Here is a 21,630-nt window from a genome sequence, read left to right as displayed (position 1 = left end):
AGCTTGCTGAGGCATCGACCTGGGAGTCCGAGTTCGATATGCGGAGTTGTTATCCCCATCTTTTCCCCGACTCAGGTACTTCCTTCTTATGTTCTTTCGAGGACGAACGGTTGTTTTAGAGGTGGAGAATGTGATGACCCAAAAGTTCATCACTTGTTTTAGAATAAATTATGTGTTCCAAGGCCTTAAAAACCTCTTTCTACATCACCTCGATTTGTGTGCATAGTCCGGACACATAGCCGGAAAGCCATTATGTGAAAATCTGTGAAAAATGATGAATTTTGCCCTTAATATGAATTTAAGTTGACTTCGGTTAACATTTTGGGTAAACGGACCCGGACCCATAATTTGATGGTCATGGAGGGTCCGTAGGAAAATATGGGACTTGGGCGTATGCCCGGAATCGAATTCCGAGGTCCCAAGCCCGAGAAATGAATTTTTTAAAGAAAATTATTTTCTGAAATATATATGAGTTTTTAGAAATGAAAAATATTTGGAAGTTGATAATATTGGGCCCATATTTTGGTTGCGGAGCCCGGTACACATCTTATATATGATTTAAGTCGAGCTTGTAAAATTTGGTAAGAAATGGATGCCGTTTGATGTGATTCGGACCCGTAGTTGTAAAACTTGATACTTTGAAAGTTTTGAGATTTTTCTTAGATTTCTATGCTAAATTCATTCTTTAAGATGTTATTTGGCGATTTGATCGCACGGATAAGTTCATATGATATTTTTGAGTTAGTATGCATGTTTGGTTTGGAGCCCCGAGGGCTCGGGTGAGTTTCGGGTAAGTTCCGGGGTGTTTAGGTTTAGGAAAATACTGTTGTTGCACCAGTTCTGGTGTAACCGCACCTGCGAGTCAAGCGCCGCAAGTGCGAATAGTGGATCGCAGGTGCGGTCCAGCCTCTCTCAGATGCGGACAAGCTTCCGCAGGAGCGGGTCTTCCCTCGCGGATGCGGCCCCAGCGGGCCTAATCATTTCCGCAAAAGCGGTCTATTTTCCGCACGTACGATTGCGCAGGTGCGAGAGTCGGGCAGTAGAGTCTTTTAAAACAAAACTTCAGTGTTTTCTCTTTCAAAATTTCATAAAAATAGAAGGCCTAGGACGATTTTCTCAATAGATTTTCTTCCCAATTCATAAGTAAGTGTTCATTAAGTGATTTCTTTCAACTCTCTAATGTTTTTCATCAACCTTTATCTAAAATCCTATGGTTTTAATGGTAGAAAATTGGGGATTTGGGTAGAGTTAGGGCTTTTGATTAATTGGGATTTAGACCTCGTTTTTGGGTCAAATCTTGAAACTTATTGCATATTTGGGCTCGTGGGTAAATGGGTGATCGGGTTTTGGTCCGAACCTCGAATTTCGACCAAGTGGGCATGGGGCCGATTTTTGACTTTTTCGGAAAAATGATAGAAAACGTATAATTAAGCATTTAGTATGAATTCTTTAGCATTTATTGATGTTGGAAAATCAATTTGGACTAAATATGAGTTGTTTGGAGGCGAATTCTAAAAGAAAAGCGGTGTTTGAGGCTCTAGTTGGCCGTGAAAGTTTGAGGTAAGTGTTTGGTCTAACCTTAGCTTGAGGGATTAGGAGTCGAGTCATATTTGATACGTGTTATTTGTTGAGTACGATGTATAGGCATGGTGACGAGTATCTATAAGTTGGAGTCAAGCATGCACGTGAGTCTTAAATTGACATTGTTGTGTTTTTAATAAGTACTACGAATGCCTAAGTTGTTGATTTTCTGTATTGGGCAAGAATTATGATTATTCTAGTAGAAGTTGCTTATGGTTGAGTATTGGTGCTAGTTGAGGTTTCTTAGTGAAGTTAAATGTTGGGACAGGTTTGGTTATAGCTGACTCCCTTGCCGGGTCGTATTTACTCCTATGGTTGATTCCCTTGCCGGGATAGTGTTGTTTCCTTATTATTCCCTCGCCGGGACTCTTTTCTTGTGATTTGTGTTGAATTGTATATTGGGATCGGGTTGCACGCCACAACAACATCGTATTTGGATCGGGTTGCACGCAATAACAATATTATATTTGGATCGGGTTGCACGCCGCAACAACATTATAATTGGATCGGGTTGCACGCTGCAACAACATTATAATTGAATCGGGTTGCACGCCCAACAGTATTTTTATGATCTAGATCGCGTTGCGCACCGCAACAATAAATGATAAAAGTGGTTATTGATTGGTCATAGTTTCCTTATTCTTTCTGTCGCAAATTTTAGATTGTTCTTTACGCTTTTCTCCTGAGTTACTGTCGGTAAATGATACTTCCCCGCAGCTTGCCCCCTCCCATCCTTAATTGTATATTTCTGTTTTATTTTTCGTTGTATATGATATTACTGCACAGGTTTATTTGGTAGTCTGGTCCTAGCTTTGTCACTACTTCGTCGGGGTTAGGCCAGGCATTTACCAGCACATGGGGTCGGTTGTGCTGATATTACACTCTGCACTGTGTGCAGATCCCGGAGCAGCAGCATTCGGACCTTAGCTTGGGTGGCTGCCTTCAGTCCAGTCGGAGATTCCGAGGTAGTCCTGCAGGCGTCCGCATGCCCTGGCGTCTCCCCTATCCCTTCATCCTGTTTCATTTACCTATTTCAGAAATAGTATATCATTTATTTTTCAGACCATGTTTGTAGTAAATTCTAGACTGACTGTGAAGCGTGACACCAGTTCTCGGCAGATTTTGTTTCAGAATCATGTTAGCACTATTTAAACGGTTTAATTATTTTCTTCCGCTTGTTTTTAAATTTATGTTGTTTATAATTGTTGTTTCACACTTGTTAAAGAATTAAAATGAAAAAAAGGTAATTTGTGCAAATGGTTAGCTTGCCTAGCTTTCTCTAGTAGACGCCATCACGACTCCCGAGGGTGAGAAATATCTATAACTAGGCTTTTTAGTGCTAATTATGTGGGTAAGTTGTTACAAATTGCCAAAATCCTAATCCTATATCCCTAGCAGTTAAGTACAATTTCCATGTGGTGCCCAGTTTTACGTTACCCGTTGAATTTATACCCATTTTTAGAAAAAGTTTACAGATACTTAATTTTTAGACAATTTCATACGTATATACATACACACACTTATACTTCTTCTTTATTGTCGTTTTCTTCATCTTTGTGCTTAGAGTTTCTTCTTCTTATTAGTTGCAAAATGGACTTATTAATAAATTTATTGTCGTTCTTTATGTTATTTGAAATTTATGTTTCAGATTTGAGTTTATTCTAAGTAGATTTGGACATTGAACTGTCTATTGGATTGTTGAAATTCGAAGAAAGTTTATATTTGTCATTCAATACATTGAACTATTTAAGATCGAATTTCTGAAGTTCCTCTTGGATGATAGAAGAACTCCAAATTTGATTTTTGAAATTGCATTGAAGAGATTGAACTACTTTATAACTGAACGGGTACATTTTACAAAATTTTGTGTAATACGGATATAACTTAGATGGTGGCTCCAACAATGGCTCTATATGAAATGTCACGTAAATTAGCCCAATATGCAATTATTGTAATTTCTTGTATCACCTTACGATGTTTGATTGACGATAGTTGTTCAAACATACGTTCTCTGCATTCATTGCAAATGAAATCTTGCAAAATTTAATTATGATATTTATTTATTTTTCAATAAAATATAATTCTGCCATTGGTCATTTCTGCAGAAAATAAGTACTGTATATGAGATATTTTGGGTCACAATTTCATTATGTTTGTTCCACCCACTAATTCACTTTTCACAAAACTAGAAAGTCACTTTTCCATGTGGACGTCTACTAATGCAGGGCTTTACCTTTTAGTTTTACTATATCAGTCATCTATTTCGTATTTCGTATTCTATATTTCATATCTCTTATATATTGCTGTTATTTTATTATGTATTTTTATGGTACCAATATATCGGCTCCTATTGCTTTTTTGAGCTGAGGGTCTCCTGGAAACAGCCTCTTTACCCTTCGGGACAGAGGTAAGGTCTGCGTACATATTACCCTCCCCAAACCCCACTTGTAGGATTATACTGGGTAGTTGTTGTTGTTGTAGAAAGTCAACGAACTTAATGACAAAGGCATGTCTAGTGGTTTCCATTATTAAATGTCATCTTCAAATATTTACTAGTATATAGATTTTAGATATTCTAGGCAGTAAATATTAAATTATTCAGTTTGTGCTTCTTTTTCTGCTTTTCTTTCTTCTGCTTTATTTCTCCTAATTCATTCTCTTTATTTATTAATTTGGGTAAGAGCACTATCGTCTAATCATCAGTTTTATTTTTTTATTCTTTGACAATTATGTAAATTTAAGGTTTTTGCGAACTCCTCAAAAAATACATTTAATATATAACTATAATCATAAAATTATTCTTAAAGTGTCATTTGTTTCTTCCTAACTTAATTAACGCTCTACGAATTAGAGCATTAATAATAGATTTGAAAAAGGTAATAAATGAATTCTTATTTCTCTCAAATTTTACATATTTCAAATAAATCCAATTTGTCAAAACAATAAATATTCGAAACAAGTGGGAATATATAAATTCTTTTCTTCCTCTCTTCTCTCTTAACCTTTATTTAGTTCTCTCTGCTTGATTGTTTCATTTCTGCCCACAACTCCTTTTATATTTTTGAAATCTATTATTAGCAATCATTTATTATTGCAAGTTACAACTGAGACCAATTATTATTCTTTGCTGAAATAAAAGAAAAATCAGAGGGTGGAAAAGCAATGCTATGGTGTGATGATACAAAAGGTCATCACTTGTTTTTAAAATGAATTCTGCATTCCGAGGCCTTAAAGACCTCTTTCAGCATCACCTCGATTTGTGTGCGCAATCCGGGCGCGTAGCCGGAAAGCTATTATGTGAAACTCTGTGAAAATGTTGAAATTTTGACTTAAAATGCATTTAAGTTAACTTCGGTCAACATTTTAGGTAAGCGGACCTGGACAGGAAAAATATGGAACTTAGGCGTATGCCCGAAATCGAATTCCGAGGTCCCAAGCCCGAGAAATGAATTTTTAAAGAAAATTATTTTCTCAAAATTTCTATGAGTTTTGGAAATGAAATGCATTCAGAATTTGAGGGTATTGGGCCCGTATTCTAGTTCCGGAGACCGTACAGGTCTTATATGTGAAATAAGATAAGTCTGTAAAATTTGGTAAGAAACGGATGTCATTTGACGTGATTCGGACCTTAAATGCAAATTTTGATGTTTTAAAAAGTTTTAAAATATTTCATTGATTTTAAGGTTTAATTCGTTGTTTAAGGGGTTATTTTGGCGATTTGATCGCACGGATAAGTTCATATGATGTTTTTGGAGTTATTGTACCGGTTTGGGTTGGAGCCCCGAGGGCTCAGTGAGTTTCGAAAAGTTTTGAACTCATAAAAAGTTGCAGGTTGTTCAGTTTTTGATGTTCTGGTATGTCCTTCTTCGCGTTCGCGGGAGGACCCTCGCAAACGCGATGAGTTAGTCAGGCTGAAGGAGATTTCCTTCTACGCGAACGCGAGACCCATGTCGCGAACGCAAAGCTTTGGGGGTTGAAGCTCCGCGAACGCGAGCCTTGTGTTGCGAACGCGATGGTTTATTAGGCCTGACCCATTGCAAACGCAACAAGCGTGTCGTGAACGCGATGAAGGCCTGTCCAGTGATTTTAAAACATAACCAAAACGGGATTTAGCCAAAATTTCATAACTTCTTCTTCCAAACTCCAAATTAGGTGATTTTTGAAAGGGGATTTCACCACCAATTCATAGGTATGTAATCTTAGACTCATTTTCTTCAATTTCCATTAACACCCATTAGATTTTTAGGCTTAAATCATGTTCTTAAGGATAGAAAATTAGGGATTTGGGTAGAGTTAGGGCTTTTTGTATAATTGTGATTTAGACCTCATTTTGGGGTCGAATTTTGGAACTAATTATATATTCGGGCTCGTGGATGAATGGGTGATCGGATTTTGGTCCAAACCTCGTGTTTTGACCAAGCGGGCCCGGGGTCAATTTTTGACTTTTTGGGAAGAATGCTGGGAACGCTATAATTAAGCATTGGAATTAAATTGTTTAGCGTTTATTGATGTTATTAAGTCGATTATGTCTAGATACAATTGATTTGGAGCCGAATTCAAAAGGAAAAGCGGTGTTTGAGGCTTAAGTTGGCCGTGGAAGTTAGAGGTAAGTGTTTGGTCTAACCTTAGCTTGAGGCATTAGGAGTTGTGTCCTATTTGATACTTGCTTCTTGTTGAGTACGACGTATAGGCATGGTGACGAGTATCTATACGTTGGTGTCGAGCATGACAGTGAGTCTTGAATTATAATTTTTTGTGTTCTTAAATAATACTACGGATGCTTAAGTTGATGACTCTCTATATTGAGCAAGGATCTTGATTATTCTCGTGGAAATTACTTATGATTGAGTATTGGTGTTAGCTGAGTAGTTAGATGTTGGAACAAGTTTGGTTATAGTTGTTTCTCCCTTGCCGGGATGTTGTTACTTATATTGTCGATTCCCTTGCCGGGATAGTGTAGTCCTTTATTGATCCCTAGCTGGAACTCTTGCTATGATTGTTGTGATTGTATATGTGGATCGGGTTGCACGCCGCAACAATAATATATTTGGATCGAGTTGCACGCCGCAACAATATTATATTTGGATGGGGTTGCACGCCGCAACAATATTAAATATGGATCGGGTTGCCTGCCGCAACAGTGATAAATGATATGGATCGGGTTGTGCGCCGTAATAATTTTGATATATATTGGGATCGGGTTGTACGCCGCACCAATTGCTGATACAAAGTGTTTATAGATTGGATACAAATTTCTTATTGTTTTGCTGTGAATTCTAAGTTGTTCTTATGTTGTTACTCTTGATTTACTGTTGATATTGGTATACCCCGCAGCATGTACCCCCCTCCCATATTTACTTATTTATTTCTGTTTTATTTTCTGCTGTATATTATATAACTGCACAAGTTATTTGGTAGTTTGGTCCTAGCCTCGTCACTACTTCGCCGAGGTTAGGCTAGGCACTTACCAGCATATGGGGTCGAATTGTGCTGATACTACACTCTGCACTATGTGCAGATCCCGGAGTAGCTCTTGGACCATAGCATTTGGGTGGTTGCCTTCAGTCCAGCTAGAGATCCCGAGATAGTCCTGCATGCGTCCGCAGGCCCGACGTTCTCTTCTATCTTATTATGTGCTCTGTTTTCACTTGTATCCGAGACAGACTGTATTTCCTTTTTCAGACACTATTATGTAGTACTCATATACAGTCTGTGATATTATGACACCAAATTCTGGTAGAGATGTATGTTGGCATTGTAGTACTGGCTTTGGTTATTTTATCAGTTTAAGTCTTCCACTTGTTTTATTTATCATTAATATTCAATATTGATTACCTGTTAATCTCAATTGTTAAAAAGGGGTAAAATGAAAGGGTTAGTGATTCTTCATTTGCGCGACTTTCCTAGCTTCTACGATTAGGCGTTATCACGACTCCCGAGGGTGGGAAATCTGGATCGTGACAAGTTGGTATTAGAGCTCTAGGTTACATAGGTCTCACAATTAACGGACAAGCTTAGTAGAGTCTGAGGGATCGGTATGGAGACGTCTGTATTTATCCCCACAATCTACAGAGTTAGAAAAAACTTTACATTTGTTCTTTCTTGTCGTGCGGTTAGGTTTCTCAATGCTAATTAAATTTCTACTTTGTTCTTTCGCAGATGGCGAGAACACGCTCTTCCTCATCCACCGATCAGCAGCCCGAGCCCCCAGCAGCAGCTCCCACAAGGGGCATAGGGCAAGGCTGAGGCCGTGCTAGAGGCCGAGGCAGGGGCAGAGCTCAGCCCAAAGCAGCAGCACCAACGGCGAAGCCTCAGGTTGATTTTGATGATGAGGTTCCGGCCCCAGTAGCTCCCGTTGGCCCAGCTTAGGTCCCAGAGGGGTTTATTGCTACCCCGGTACTTCAGGATGCTCTAGTCCGTCTAGTGGGCCTTATGGAGAGTGTTACCCGGGCAAGCTTGCTTCCTGTAGCACAAGCCGTCTCTCAGGCTAGAGAAGAAGCCCAAACTCTTGCTACTCGCACTCCGGAGCAGATGACTCCCCAGTTTCAGACTCCAGTAGCTCAGCCAATTGGAGCGGTTCAGCCGAGTGTGGTACCTCAGGCCGGTGATGGAGCAGATATGTTTGTCGAAGCTTTGTGGAGATTGGACAGGTTCACCAAGCTCTTCACTACTACTTTCAACGGTGCATCTTCTGAGGATCCCTAGGATTATCTAGACAGTTGTCACGAGGTTCTCGTGAACATGGGGATAGTTGAAACCAATAGGGTCAATTTTGCTACTTTTCTCTTGTCTGGATCTGCCAAGACTTGGCGGAGAGATTATTGCTTGGCTAGACTAGCCAAATCACCAGCTTTGACTTGAGAGTAGTTTACTCAGCTATTTCTGGAGAAGTTTCTCCCCATCACTCAGAGAGAGGCCTATCGAAGGCAGTTTGAGCGTCTCCAGCAGGGTTCTATGACTGTTACCCAGTATGAAACCAGATTCATCGACATGGCTCGTCATGCTCTTATCACACTTTCCACCAAGAGAGAGAGGGTGGGGAGGTTCATTGATGGACTTATTCAGCCGATTCGTTTTCAAATGGCTAGGGAAACAAGGACTGAGATTTCTTTCCAAGAGGCGGCCAATGTGGCTAGGACAGTGGAGATGGTTTTGTCGGAGGGAGGTGGTCATGGGTCGGACAAGAGGCCTCGTCATTCAGGCAGATTCAGTGGTGCCTCATATGGAGGCAGGAATTTGTATGGTAGAGGCCATCCTCCTAGACCTTTTTAGTCAGCACTTCAGGTTTCTCGCGGCACTTCAGGTGGTTGTGGTTCTCACATGCAATATTCTGATCATCAATCCTAAAGTACACAACTAGCTCCTATAAGTGCACCGCCTCTCTAGAGTTTTTGGGGTGGTCATTCATGTTGCCAAGGTTAGTCTCAGTTTCCTCAGGTGGATGCTTTGAGTGTGGTGAGTATGGTCATATCCGGAGGGCTTGTCCGAGATTGGTGGGTACTCAGTCACAGTAGCAGGGTTCTCGTGCTATAGTTCAGGCACTAGGTGACCACATCTCGCCCAGCCAGCTAGAGGTGAGGGTAGAGGTTCTAGAGGTGGAGTTCAGACCGCTAGAGGTGGAGGCCATCCAGCTGCAGGCCATCCCAAATATGTATTCCATGGTGGTGGGGCCCAGCCCCAATCTTATGCTCTTCCATCCAGGCCTGAGGCTGAGGCTTGCAGTTATCACAGGTACTGTTCTGGTTTATGGCTGAGATGCTTCAGTTTTATTTGATCTAGGGTCTACATACTCCTATGTGTCATCTTATTTTGCACTGTATCTAGTCATGCCTAGTGATTCCTTGAGTGCCCCTATATATGTGTCCATACTGGTGGGTGATTCTATTGTGGAAGATTGAGTCCATCGCTCTTGTATAGTTGTAATTAGGGGTCTTGAGACTCGTGTAGATTTGTTGCTTCTATACATGGTTGATTTCGATGTCATATTGGGGATGGACTGGTTATCACCTTACCACGCTATCTTGGACTGTCATGCCAAGGCTGTGACCTTAGCCTTGCCGGGGTTACCTCGTTTAGAGTGGAGAGTGACTCCTGGCCATTCTACCCGTAGTGTCATCGCTTAAGTGAAGTCTCGGCGTATGGTCGAGAAGGGGTGTTTGGCCTATTTGGCATATGTTCGTGATTCTAGTATCGAGGTTCCTTCTATTGATTCTGTGCATGTTGTTTGTGAGTTCCCTGAGGTATTTCCTTAAGACCTGCCGGGTATGCCACCCGACAGGGATATTGACTTTTGCATTGATTTGGCTCCGGGCACTCAGTCCATTTCCATTTCGCCGTATCGTATGGCCCCGCCTGAGTTGAAAGAGCTGAAGGAGCAGTTACAAGACTTGCTTGAGAAGGATTTCATTAGACCCAGTGTTTCGCCTTAGGGTGCGCTGGTGTTGTTTGTTAAGAAGAAGGACGGATCGATGCGAATGTGTATAGATTATCGGCAACTAAACAAGGTTACAATCAAGAATAAGTATCTGTTGTCGGGGATTGATGATTTGTTTGATCAGCTTCAGGGTGCCAAGGTATTTTCGAAGATTGATTTGAGATCTGGCTACCATCAGTTGAGGATTAAGGCATCCGATGTCCCTAAGATAGCTTTCCGCACTCGGTACGGGCATTATGAGTTTTTGGTGATGTCATTCGGGTTGACAAATGCCCCAGCAACTTTTATGGATTTGATGAACCGGGTGTTCAAGCCTTACTTGGATTTGTTCGTGATAGTCTTCATTGATGATATCTTGATATACTCCCGCAGCCGGGAGGAGCACGAGCAGCACCTTAGGGTGGTTCTTTAGACTCTGAGGGATAGTCAGTTGTATGCTAAGTTTTCGAAGTGTGAGTTCTGGTTGAGTTTAGTTGCATTCCTGGGTCATGTTGTATCAGTAGAGGGTATTCAGGTTGATCCGGAGAAGATTGAGGCAGTCAAGAACTGGCCTAGACCAGCATCAGCTACGGAGATTCGGAGTTTCTTGGGATTGGAAGGCTACTATCGTCGGTTCATAGAGGGGTTTTTGTCTATCGGAGCCCCGATGACCAGGTTGACCCAGAAGGGTGCCCAGTTTAGATGGTCGGACGAGTGTGAGGTGAGCTTTTAGAAGCTCAACATAGCTCTGACTACGGCACCGGTGTTGGTTTTGCTCACAGGTTCAGGGCCTTATACAATTTATTGTGATGCATCTCGTATTGGGCTTGGTGCGGTGTTGATGCAGGATGGCAAGGTCATTGACTATGCTTCACGGAAGTTGAAGATTCATGAGAAGAACTATCCAGTTCATGACTTAGAGTTGGCAGCCATTGTTCACGCGTTAAAGATTTGGAGGCATTATCTGTATGGTGTGGCATGTGAGGTATTCACGGATCACAACAGTCTACAGTATTTGTTCAAGCAAGAGGAGTTGAATTTGAGCCAGAGAATAGGGGTGTGCATTCAAATCAATTTATCGATAAATTGAATCGATTATTTGTTATCGGTTTATCGATTTCGATTTCGAAATTTTCCTTATCGAGTTATCGATTTCAATTTCAATTTTGTCCTCTTTGGTTATCGGTTTAACGATAAACCGATAAGATATTCCAAAAAAAAAATTACCATTATTCTATAATACCCTTTCCTTTACCCTAAATCCATAAACCTATTATTTCATCTACACATTTAAGGAATGATCATATTTAAAGCTCAAGAGAATGAAGTTCCGATTAATAGAAAATAGAATTAGCCGCGATGATGTATTTTTATTTTTTTTATACTGTTGGAGTGTTGGTGGCATACATTTGATTCCTTACTTTAGTTTTGTTGCATGTGCTTGTTGACACAATTTTATGTTATAAACGGTGTTCGTCTTATTTTAGCTTCTTTTTGTCCATATTAGTTAGGCGTATTTATAGCAATATACTTTCTGTGGAATCCCGCAAATTTTCTTATTGATGTAATCGATAAGCCCCAAAAATCGATAAATCGAAATCAAAAAAATCGAAACCTTATTGAAACGATAACGATAAGCATATGTACAAATCGATAATCGATAAGTAATTATCGATAAGGGTCAAAATCGAATCGATAAATCAAATGCATACCCCTAGCAAAGAAGGTGGTTGGAGCTGTTAAAGGACTATGATATCACCATCTTATATCATCCGGGAAATGCCAATGTGGTGGCCGATGCTTTGAGTAGGAAGTCAGCCAGTATGGGCAGTCCTACTTATATTCCGGTGGGTGAGAGGCCGCTTGCTTTGGATGTTCAGGCTTTGGCCAATCAGTTCATGAGGTTGGATGTTTCTGATCCCAGTCGGGTGTTAGCCTGCATGGTCGCTCGTTCTTCTTTATTGGAGCGTATCCATGATCATCAGTATGATGATCCCCATTTGTGTGTCCTTAGAGACACGGTGCAGCACGGAGGTGCCAAGCAGGTTACCTCAGGTGATGATGGAGTTTTGAGATTGCAGGGTCGAGTTTGTGTGCCTAATGTGGATGGTATTCGAGAGTTAATTTTAGAGGAGGCCCATAGCTCCCGGTACTCTATTCATCCGGACGCCGCGAAGATGTATCAGGATTTGCGACAACATTATTGGTGGCAGAGAATGAATAAGGATATCGTTGGATATGTGGTTCGGTGTTTGAATTGTCAGCAGGTTAAGTATGAGCATCAGAGGCTTGGTGGTTTGTTCTAGAAGATTGAGATTCCTGAGTGGAAGTGGAAGCTGATTACTATGGACTTCGTTGTTGGACTCCCACGGACTTAGAGAAGTTCGATGCAGTAGGGGTTATTGTTGATAGGCTGACCATGTCAGTGCATTTTATTCCTGTGGCAGTCTCTTATTCTTTCGAGACGTTAGCTGAGATCTATATCCGGGAGATTGTTCGTCTTCATGGTGTGCCCGAGTCTATTATTTCAAACCGAGGTCTGCCGTTTACCTTGCATTTCTAGAGAGCAGTTCAGTGAGAGTTGGGCACACGGATTGAGTTGAGCACAACATTTCATCCTTAGACGGGCGGCCAGTTCGAATAGACTATTCAGATTTTGGAGGATATGCTCCGAGCTTGTGTCATTGACTTTGGAGGCTCGTGGGATCAGGTTTTCCCTTTAGCAGAGTTTGCCTACAACAACAACTACCAGTCGAGTATTCAGATGGTTCCTTATAAAGCTTTATATGGTACGCGATATCGGTCTCCAGTTGGATGGTTTGAGCCGGGAGAGGCTCGGTTATTGGGTACGGATTTGGTTCAGGATGCCTTGGACAAGGTTAGGATTATTCAGGATAGGCTTCGTACAGCTCAGTCCAGGAAAAAGAGCTATGCCGACCGCAAGGTTCGAGATTTGGCTTTCATGGTCGGTGAGCGGGTATTGCTTCGAGTGTCGCCTATGAAGGGCGTGATGAGATTTGGGAAGAATGTGAAACTTATCCCTAGGTTCATTGGCTCGTTTGAGATTCTTGATCGAGTGGGAGAGGTGGTTTATAGACTTGCATTGTCGCCGAGCTTGTGAGTCGTGCATCCAGTGTTTCATGTGTCCATGCTTCGGAAGAATCACGGCGATCCATCCCACGTGTTAGATTTCAGCATTGTCTAGTTGGACAAGGACTTGTCTTATAAGGAGGAGCCGGTAGCTATTCTAGACCGGCAGGTTTGTCACTTAAGATCGAAGAATTTTCCTTCTGTTTGTGTTCAGTGGAGAGGTCAGCCTGCTGAGGCATCGACCTGGGAGCTGGGTCCGATATGCGGAGCCGTTATCCCCATCTTTTTCCCGACTCGGGTACTTCCTTCTTATGGCCATTCGAGGACGAATAGTTGTTTTGGAGGTCGAGAATGTGATGACCCAAAAAGGTCATCACTTATTTTTAAAATGAATTCTGCGTTCCGAGGCCTTAAAGACCTCTTTCAGCATCACCTCGATTTGCGTGCACAGTTCGGGGCGTAGTTAGAAAGCTATTATGTAAAAATCTATGAAAATATTGAAATTTTGACTTAAAATACATTTAAGTCGACTTCGGTCAACATTTTGGGTAAGCGGACCTGGACCCGTGATTTGATGGTCTCGGAGGGTCCGTGGAAAAATATGGAACTTGGGTGTATGCCCGAAATCGAATTCCGAGGTCCCAAGCCCGAAAAATGAATTTTTAAAGAAAATTATTTTCTGAAAATTTCTATAAGTTTTGGAAATGAAATGCATTCAGAATTTGAGGGTATTGGGCCCGTATTCTGGTTCCAGAGCCCGATACAGGTCATATATGTGAAATAAGATAAGTCTGTAAAGTTTGGTAAGAAACAAATGTCATTGGACGTGATTCGGACCTTAAATGCAAAATTTGATGTTTTAAGAAGTTTTAAAATATTTCATTGATTTTGAGGTTTAATTCGTTGTTTAAGGGGTTATTTTGGCAATTTGATCGCACGGATAAGTTCATATGATGTTTTTGGAGTTAGTGAACCTGTTTGAGTTGGATCCCCGAGGGCACGGTGGGTTTCGGAAGGTTTTGAACTCATAAAAAGTTGCAGGTTATTCAGTTTCTGATGTTCTGGTATGTTCTTCTTCGCGTTCGCGGGAGGACCCTCGCAAACGCGATGAGTTAGTCAGGCTAAAGGAGATTTCCTTCTACGCGAACGCGAGACCCAGGTCGCGAACGCGAAGCTTTGGGGGCTGAAGCTTCGCGAACGTGAGCCTTGTGTCGCGAACGCGATGGTTTGTTTGGCCTGACCCATCGCGAACGCGACAGGCCTGTCGCGAACGCGATGAAGGCATGTCTAGTGATTTTAAAACATAACCAAAACAGGATTTAGCCAAAATTTCATAATTTCTTCTTCCAAACTCCAAATTAGGCGATTTTTGAAAGGGGATATCACCACCAATTCATAGGTATGTAATTTTAGACTCATTTTCTTCAATTTTCATTAACACCCATTAGATTTCTAGGCATAAATCATGTTCTTAAGGGTAGAAAATTAGGGATTTGGGTAGAGCTAGGGCTTTTTGTATAATTGTGATTTAGACTTCGTTTTGGGGTCGAATTTTGGAACTAATTATATATTCGGGCTCGTGAGTGAATGGGTGATCGGATTTTGATCCGAACCTCGTGTTTTGACCAAGCGGGCCCGGAGTCAATTTTTGACTTTTTGGGAAGAATGCTGGGGACGCTATAATTAAGCATTGGAATTAGATTGTTTAGTATTTATTGATGTTATTAAGTCGATTATGTCTAGATACAATTGATTTGGAGCCGAATTCAAAAGGAAAAGCGGTGTCTGAGGCTTGAGTTGGTCGTGGAAGTTCGAGGTAAGTGTTTGGTCTAACCTTAACTTGAGGGATTAGGAGTTGTGTCCTATTTTCTACTTGCTTCTTGTTAAGTACGATGTATAGGCATGGTGACGAGTATCTATACGTTGGTGTCGAGCATGACCGTGAGTCTTGAATTGTAATTTATTGTGTTCTTAAATAATACTACAGATGCTTAAGTTGATAACTCTCTGTATTGAGCAAGGATCGTGATTATTCTCGTGGAAATTACTTATGACTGAGTATTAGTGTTAGCTGAGATAGTTAGATGTTGGAACAAGTTTGGTTATAGTTGTTTCTCCCTTGCCGGGGTGTTGTTACTTATACTGTCGATTCCCTTGCCGGGATAGTGTAGTCCTTTATTGATCCCTTGTCGGGACTCTTACTATGATTGTTATAATTGTATATGTGGATCGGGTTGCACGCCGCAACAATGATATCAACAATGATATATTTGGATCAGGTTGTATGCCGTAACAATGATATATTTGGATCGGGTTGCACTCCGCAACAATATTATATTTGGATCGGGTTGCACGCCGCAACAATATTATATGTGGATCGGGTTGCCCGCCGCAACAGTGATAAATGATATGGATCGGGTTGCGCGCCGCAATAGTGTTGACATATATTGGGATCGGGTTGCGCGCCGCAACAATTGCTGATACAAAGTGTTTATAGATTGGATACAAATTTCTTATTGTTTTGCTGTGAAATCTAAGGTATTTTTATGCTGTTACTCTTGATTTACTGTTGAGATTGGTATACCCCGCAGCATGTACCCCCCTCCCATATTTATTTCTGTTTTATTTTCCACTGTATATTATATAACTGCACAGGTTGTTTGGTAGTCTGGTCCTAGCCTCGTCACTACTTTGCCGAGATTAGGCTAGGCACTTACCAGCACATGGGGTCGGATTGTGCTGATACTACACTCTGCACTATGTGCAGATCCCCGAGCAGCTCTTGGATCATAGCATTTGGGTGGCTACCTTCAGTCCAGCTAGAGATCCCGAGGTAGTCCTGCAGGCATCCGCAGGCCCGACGTTCTCTTCTATCTTATTATGTGCTATGTTTTCACTTGTATCCGAGACAGACTGTATTTCCTTTTTCAGACACTTGTATGTAGTACTCATATACAGTCCGTGATATTGTGACATTGAATTTCGGCTCCGGGTAGAGACGTATGTTGGCATTGTAGTACTGGCTTTGGTTATTTTATCAGTTTAAGTCTTCCGCTTGTTTTATTTATCATTAATATTCAATGTTGATTACCTGTTAATCTCAATTGTTAAAAAGGGGTAAAATGAAAGGGTTAGTGATTCTTCATTTGCGCGGCTTGCCTAGCTTCTATGAGTAGGCGCCATCACAACTCCCGAGGGTGGGAATCCAGGTCGTGACATATGGCTATTCCTTCTCAACTACTTGTCAAATTGGTCAACTCTTTATAACGTATATTCACACAGTCAAAAATAAATGGCAGCATTAATAAACCTTTATTTGAAAATTAATATATCATATTTCATGCTAAGCACGCACTAGGATAATTACTGACGAGAAGCAACGAAGAAATATTCAATGCAATAAAAGGGAAAATTTAAATAAATAAAAATATTAGAAGAATATAAAGTCTCAAATAATCATATATTCCGTCTATATGGATTTTCGTTCTGTTTGCTCCTCATTAAGAATATAAGTTCAACTTTTCTTTTCTAACTCATGACTTTGTCATAGGGGTGTTGCCTTTGAATAGTGAAACAGAAGAAGACAGAAAATTCAACAAAAAAGTGAACGACGACTCTTATTTTATAGAAGTAAACACATACTAATTGACAAGTAAAATTTGACTTATACTACATATAGCCATCTTCCCATATAGCTTTCTTGCTTCTTTTTTTCCCTTGTTTGTTGAGTCGTGGCAAATATATATCTATACTATATTAAAAGCACGAAGGCACTTAGCAAAATGTCGTTCGCCTTTTTTATCCTTTTAAAATAGAGCTTACACTAGACAAAATAGTCATTTAATTATTATCTTAATATTTAGGACTTTAAAAGAAACTAAAATTTGATTATTAGATTTTTCCTTATTGAATTAAATAAGAAACCCTAATATTAAGAACTTTAAAATAGATATTATTTAAGAGAATTAATTAAGAGTATTACGTTTCTTTTCCTTGTATACTCACGTGATTTCCATAGAAATATGTTTACATTGATTCCTCTTATTAGGGAACCTATAATTCTAACATTACCTAATTAAATATTTGTTCTAATTATTAAATGTAGTTTTCAATATTACATAAAATCGATAAAGAGAATAATATTATGCTCGAGTAGGAGAATAGTTTGAAAATAATTTGTATCTTCTATACTATCAAAAAAGCATAAAATCTCAACAAATAATTAAGTCTTTGAATTAATAAAGCAACGGAAAAGTCAATTCAATTTTGTTTTAAAATTATTATGTAAGTAAACTTATTTGTCAAGTTGATAAAACTCTTAAGGTACACAAATTATTTTACACAATAAGAGCAATTGCCGTGAAAGAAATAAGAAAATAGAGAAAAATTTATTATAATATAGTATTAAAAGTTAAATTGCTAAAATGTTAAGTTGAAGCAATAAGGATATAACCCAAGACAAAAAAAAAATTCACAAAAATTACCCTTATCATTTTTCTTTCTTTTTATATTTATTTTAATAAATGATAGCTCCCCATATTTTTCATATCGTATTACATCATTTTTTATAATTCAATATTAGCTATTTCATACTTTATATTGTTATTTATCTATAGGTTTCTAGGAGCTATAGTTCTATCTCTACGCTCACAAATTTCTAAAAGACCCAAAGATTCAAATTCTTCAATTTATTTTATTATCTTTGAATAATTATTTTAAAGTATTTTTTTGTTATCTGTTTATAGTATTTGGTAATAAAGATAACAATAATTTTCATAAGATATATATTATCTCATAAATCATAATAAGATATATAAAGACTTATATGGCGTAGGATTTCTTTATTTAATGAGCTAGCTTAGTGAGATTAACATTCATTATATTTAGAAACTTACATTTTCTTTCTTTGATATTTTTTCAATAACTAAAACACATTATTGAATAATATATATATAATTTTTAAAAATTATATATTTATTGATATAGGTACACGCGCAAAGCGCGTACCCTAATACTAGTACTATATATATACCACCAATTAGTGGATTGTATGAATAAAGACATATATAGTTGATTAAAGAGCACTGTTGAGTGAAGCAGTAGGGAAGCCATAAATTTTTCTAAAGGTATTCAAATATGAAAGAAATAAAAAAAATATCGATAAAAGGTGTTTAAATTTGCGGATAATAGTAGTTATTGAAATGACGGAGAGTTCGCCGAGCCAAACCCCCAAATATATGTTATATTCCTCTAAAACATATTATTATATACAACAACTACTGCTACCGATAGGGACAGAGAGGTTATTTCCGATAGACCCTCGGTTTAGAAAGACGAAAATAAAATAAAATAACATATTATTATATATATATATATATACAATATAATTTTTCGGCGAAGGTAACAAAGGTTTCACTGAACGGTCTTTACTCGCCATCTTATAAAAAAGGAAGTAGAGTCGTTGAAATGAGTTTGGCTCTGTTGAGTTAAGCTATAATATAAAAATAATTATTTAAAAGTCAAACAATTAAACAAAAGGAAAAAATCAAAAATTTTATATATCTATACATTATTTAAAACTTTATTATCAAAATTATTCATGTTTTGGTATTTACCCGACTTATATAAATTTTGTTTACAAAATATATACATTCCACTTTAAAAGGCTCCCAATTTATTATTAGTACCTTCATCAAAAAATTTAGTTATACTATTTTTCTTTTTTTTTCTTCCGGATTCTGTCTTTCTCCCCTCGTCCGTCCAAATACCTACAAATTTATGCAAAGGGATCAGTTTTTCCTGACCAAAAATCAAAGGCATCAATTTTTCATGGTCTTTTTTTGCTACCAATTAGAGAGCAGTAAGTCGGTGGCAACCTTAACAACAACGACAGTTACAACCGGTTGAAATGTTGATTCATAATACAGACTTTGAGCCGACAAATAAAAAAGAATATGAAATGAGAAAATTAAAAATGGCACCTTTTTCTGTGTCGCGCATTCATTATAGTGGCATGTAACTGTATTAGAATTTAGAAGGGGGAGAAAAGGCTTATCAGGAACTTCTCAAAGCACGAACATAGCACAAAAATAAAAAAGAATATTAATTTAGTAATTTTTACCACGACAGTTTCGTGGATAAGTTATACAAGCGTTCTGGTATTAAACTTGTAAAGGAAAAATATAGGGGGCATCTAGAAAAGTAACTGCACCAAATGCACAGCTAAAACATTATTTTTAACCCAATTATATACAACTTATTTACAACTTTCATATATTATTTCTATCCAGTTAATACAACTATAAATATCATACCATTTAAATACAAATTTTATACAATATGTTTTTGTATATTTTGTATCTGATTTAGACATAGTAAAAATAAATTGTATACAACTAATTATATATTATATAACTTATCTACAACTTTCATACATTATTTCTATCCAGTTAAATACAACTACAAATATCATACAACTTAAATACAATTTTTATACAATATTGTTCAACTTTCATACAATATTTAAATAAAAAAATATATATAAACAACAGAATACACTATTTCTACAACTTTACTACAATTTCTGCAGTACAATGTATGTCATGTCTTCTTCTTCGAGTTTCAATATGAAATTCAGCTAAAATCAAGACTAATCTTCACCAAAACACCCTCAAAATTGAGATATAAACTCCAAACAATATTCCCAATTGTTTACAACAACACCCAATCCAAACAAATAATGATTTTTGAAAATCTAAATTCGAATTCAAAGCTTTTTTAATAGCTGTTAATGGTGGAATTGCTGCTCTTTTTTCGTTTGCTTTACATTACTGGAATTAGGGATTGAGAGAGAGACGTAGAGAGAATTCTCAATTGTTGCAACAACACCCAATTCAAACAAATAATGTTTTTTTGAAAATCCAAATTTGAATTCAAAGGTTCAAAGATTTTAATGGTTGTCAATGGTGAAATTGTTGTTCTCTTTTCCTTTGCTCTATGTTACTGAAATTAAGGATTGAGAGATAGAGAGAGACGTGTGTGTATATATATAGAGAGAGAAAGCGCACGAGGGAAAGAAAATAAGCTATATACCCATTACTGTATTTGTATATGTAAAAATCCCAAAAAGAATATACCAAACTAATTGCTGGAGCACAAAAGAGTACATTACTGTATTTGTACTTTTGAAAACTGCCGCTAATTCTTTGAGAAATTCTCATTTCTGCTTTTTGATTGGTGAGTTTTAAGTAATGAGCTATATACACTTATTCATTCTAATGTTGGTTTATTCAATTTTTTTCATTCATACTAAATCATGATAGAATATCTTCGGCGAACATGATCGAATTAAGGTTCCTCGTAGAGTGAGTTGAGGACCCAACTATATTGGACTCTTTTGGGGTAAAGCCCAAGGAGATAAAACCATGTAAAAACTGTATGAGCGCTCTGTTTGGTCGCCCTCATTTAACATATACTTATTTTTAATTAGTAATCAAGATTTAAATAACTTCAAGCCTTTTTCTCAGGTATCTTTAAGGAATACCCATGCACTGGAAATTAATTATCCGCCCGTGCCCATTATCTTTTCCCTATCCATTTTTTTAAATACACAGCCAAACGAAGTCAAACTAAACTATATAAACCAAGCCAATCCAATCCAATTCCAACCAAACCAAGCCAAATCACACCAAATCAAGTCAAGCCAAGCTAAGCCAATTTAAGCGAAGGCAAACAAAACCAAGCCAAATCAAGCTAAGCTAAGCAAAATGGGCTAAAAAGTTGGGACGAGCGTGGGTAGGTAGGGGTAATTAGTTTTAATTGGGTAGGTATATATCATACATAGTTTTTAGATTGGTAGGAAAGGGTAATTATTTTAAGCTCAATGGGTATTTTGCATAAATTGCTCATTTTTCTCCTCTTTCTTCTTCTTCTTCTTCTTCTTCTTCTTCTTCTTCTTCTTCTTCTTCTTCTTCTTCTTCTTTGGGTAACAATAATTTTATATGGTATTTATGAACATAATTTAAGGTAGTTTATGATGTTAGATTCGTTAGATTTATTGTTGTTTTGACAAATTAATGATTGGAGTTTGTTCTTGATGAATTTTGGAAGTTATTTTCAAATTTAAGCTCATTTGGAGTAGATTTAGGTATTAAATTATATATTGGATTGTCAAAATTCGAAGAAAAAATTTGTGTTTCTGGACAATTTGAACTTCATGGCCTTAAGTGTATGAAAACGTTGGTTGCACTTTAGACCTATTTGACCTTAAGTGTATCTGAAGTGCAATTTTTTCACTTCAGACTTATTTGGCCTTAAGTTTATTTGAAGCGCAATTTTTTCGCTTCAGACTTCTCTGACCTTAAGTGCATGAAAATATTTATTGTACTTCAGACCTATTTGGCCTTAAGTGCATCTTAAGTGTAATTTTTGCACTTTAGACTTAATTAGCCTTAAGTGTATTGCACTTCACATTAATTTTTTTAACTTCATACCTGATAAGTCTGAAGTTGATCGTAAAGTGGGTAGACTTGTAATTTTATTTTTTT

This window comes from Nicotiana tabacum, chromosome 10, assembly GCF_000715075.1.
Source record: "Nicotiana tabacum cultivar K326 chromosome 10, ASM71507v2, whole genome shotgun sequence".
Classification (NCBI taxonomy): Eukaryota; Viridiplantae; Streptophyta; class Magnoliopsida; order Solanales; family Solanaceae; genus Nicotiana; species Nicotiana tabacum.
The sequence above is the reverse complement of the archived record's forward strand: the minus strand, read 5'-3'. Positions refer to the sequence as shown.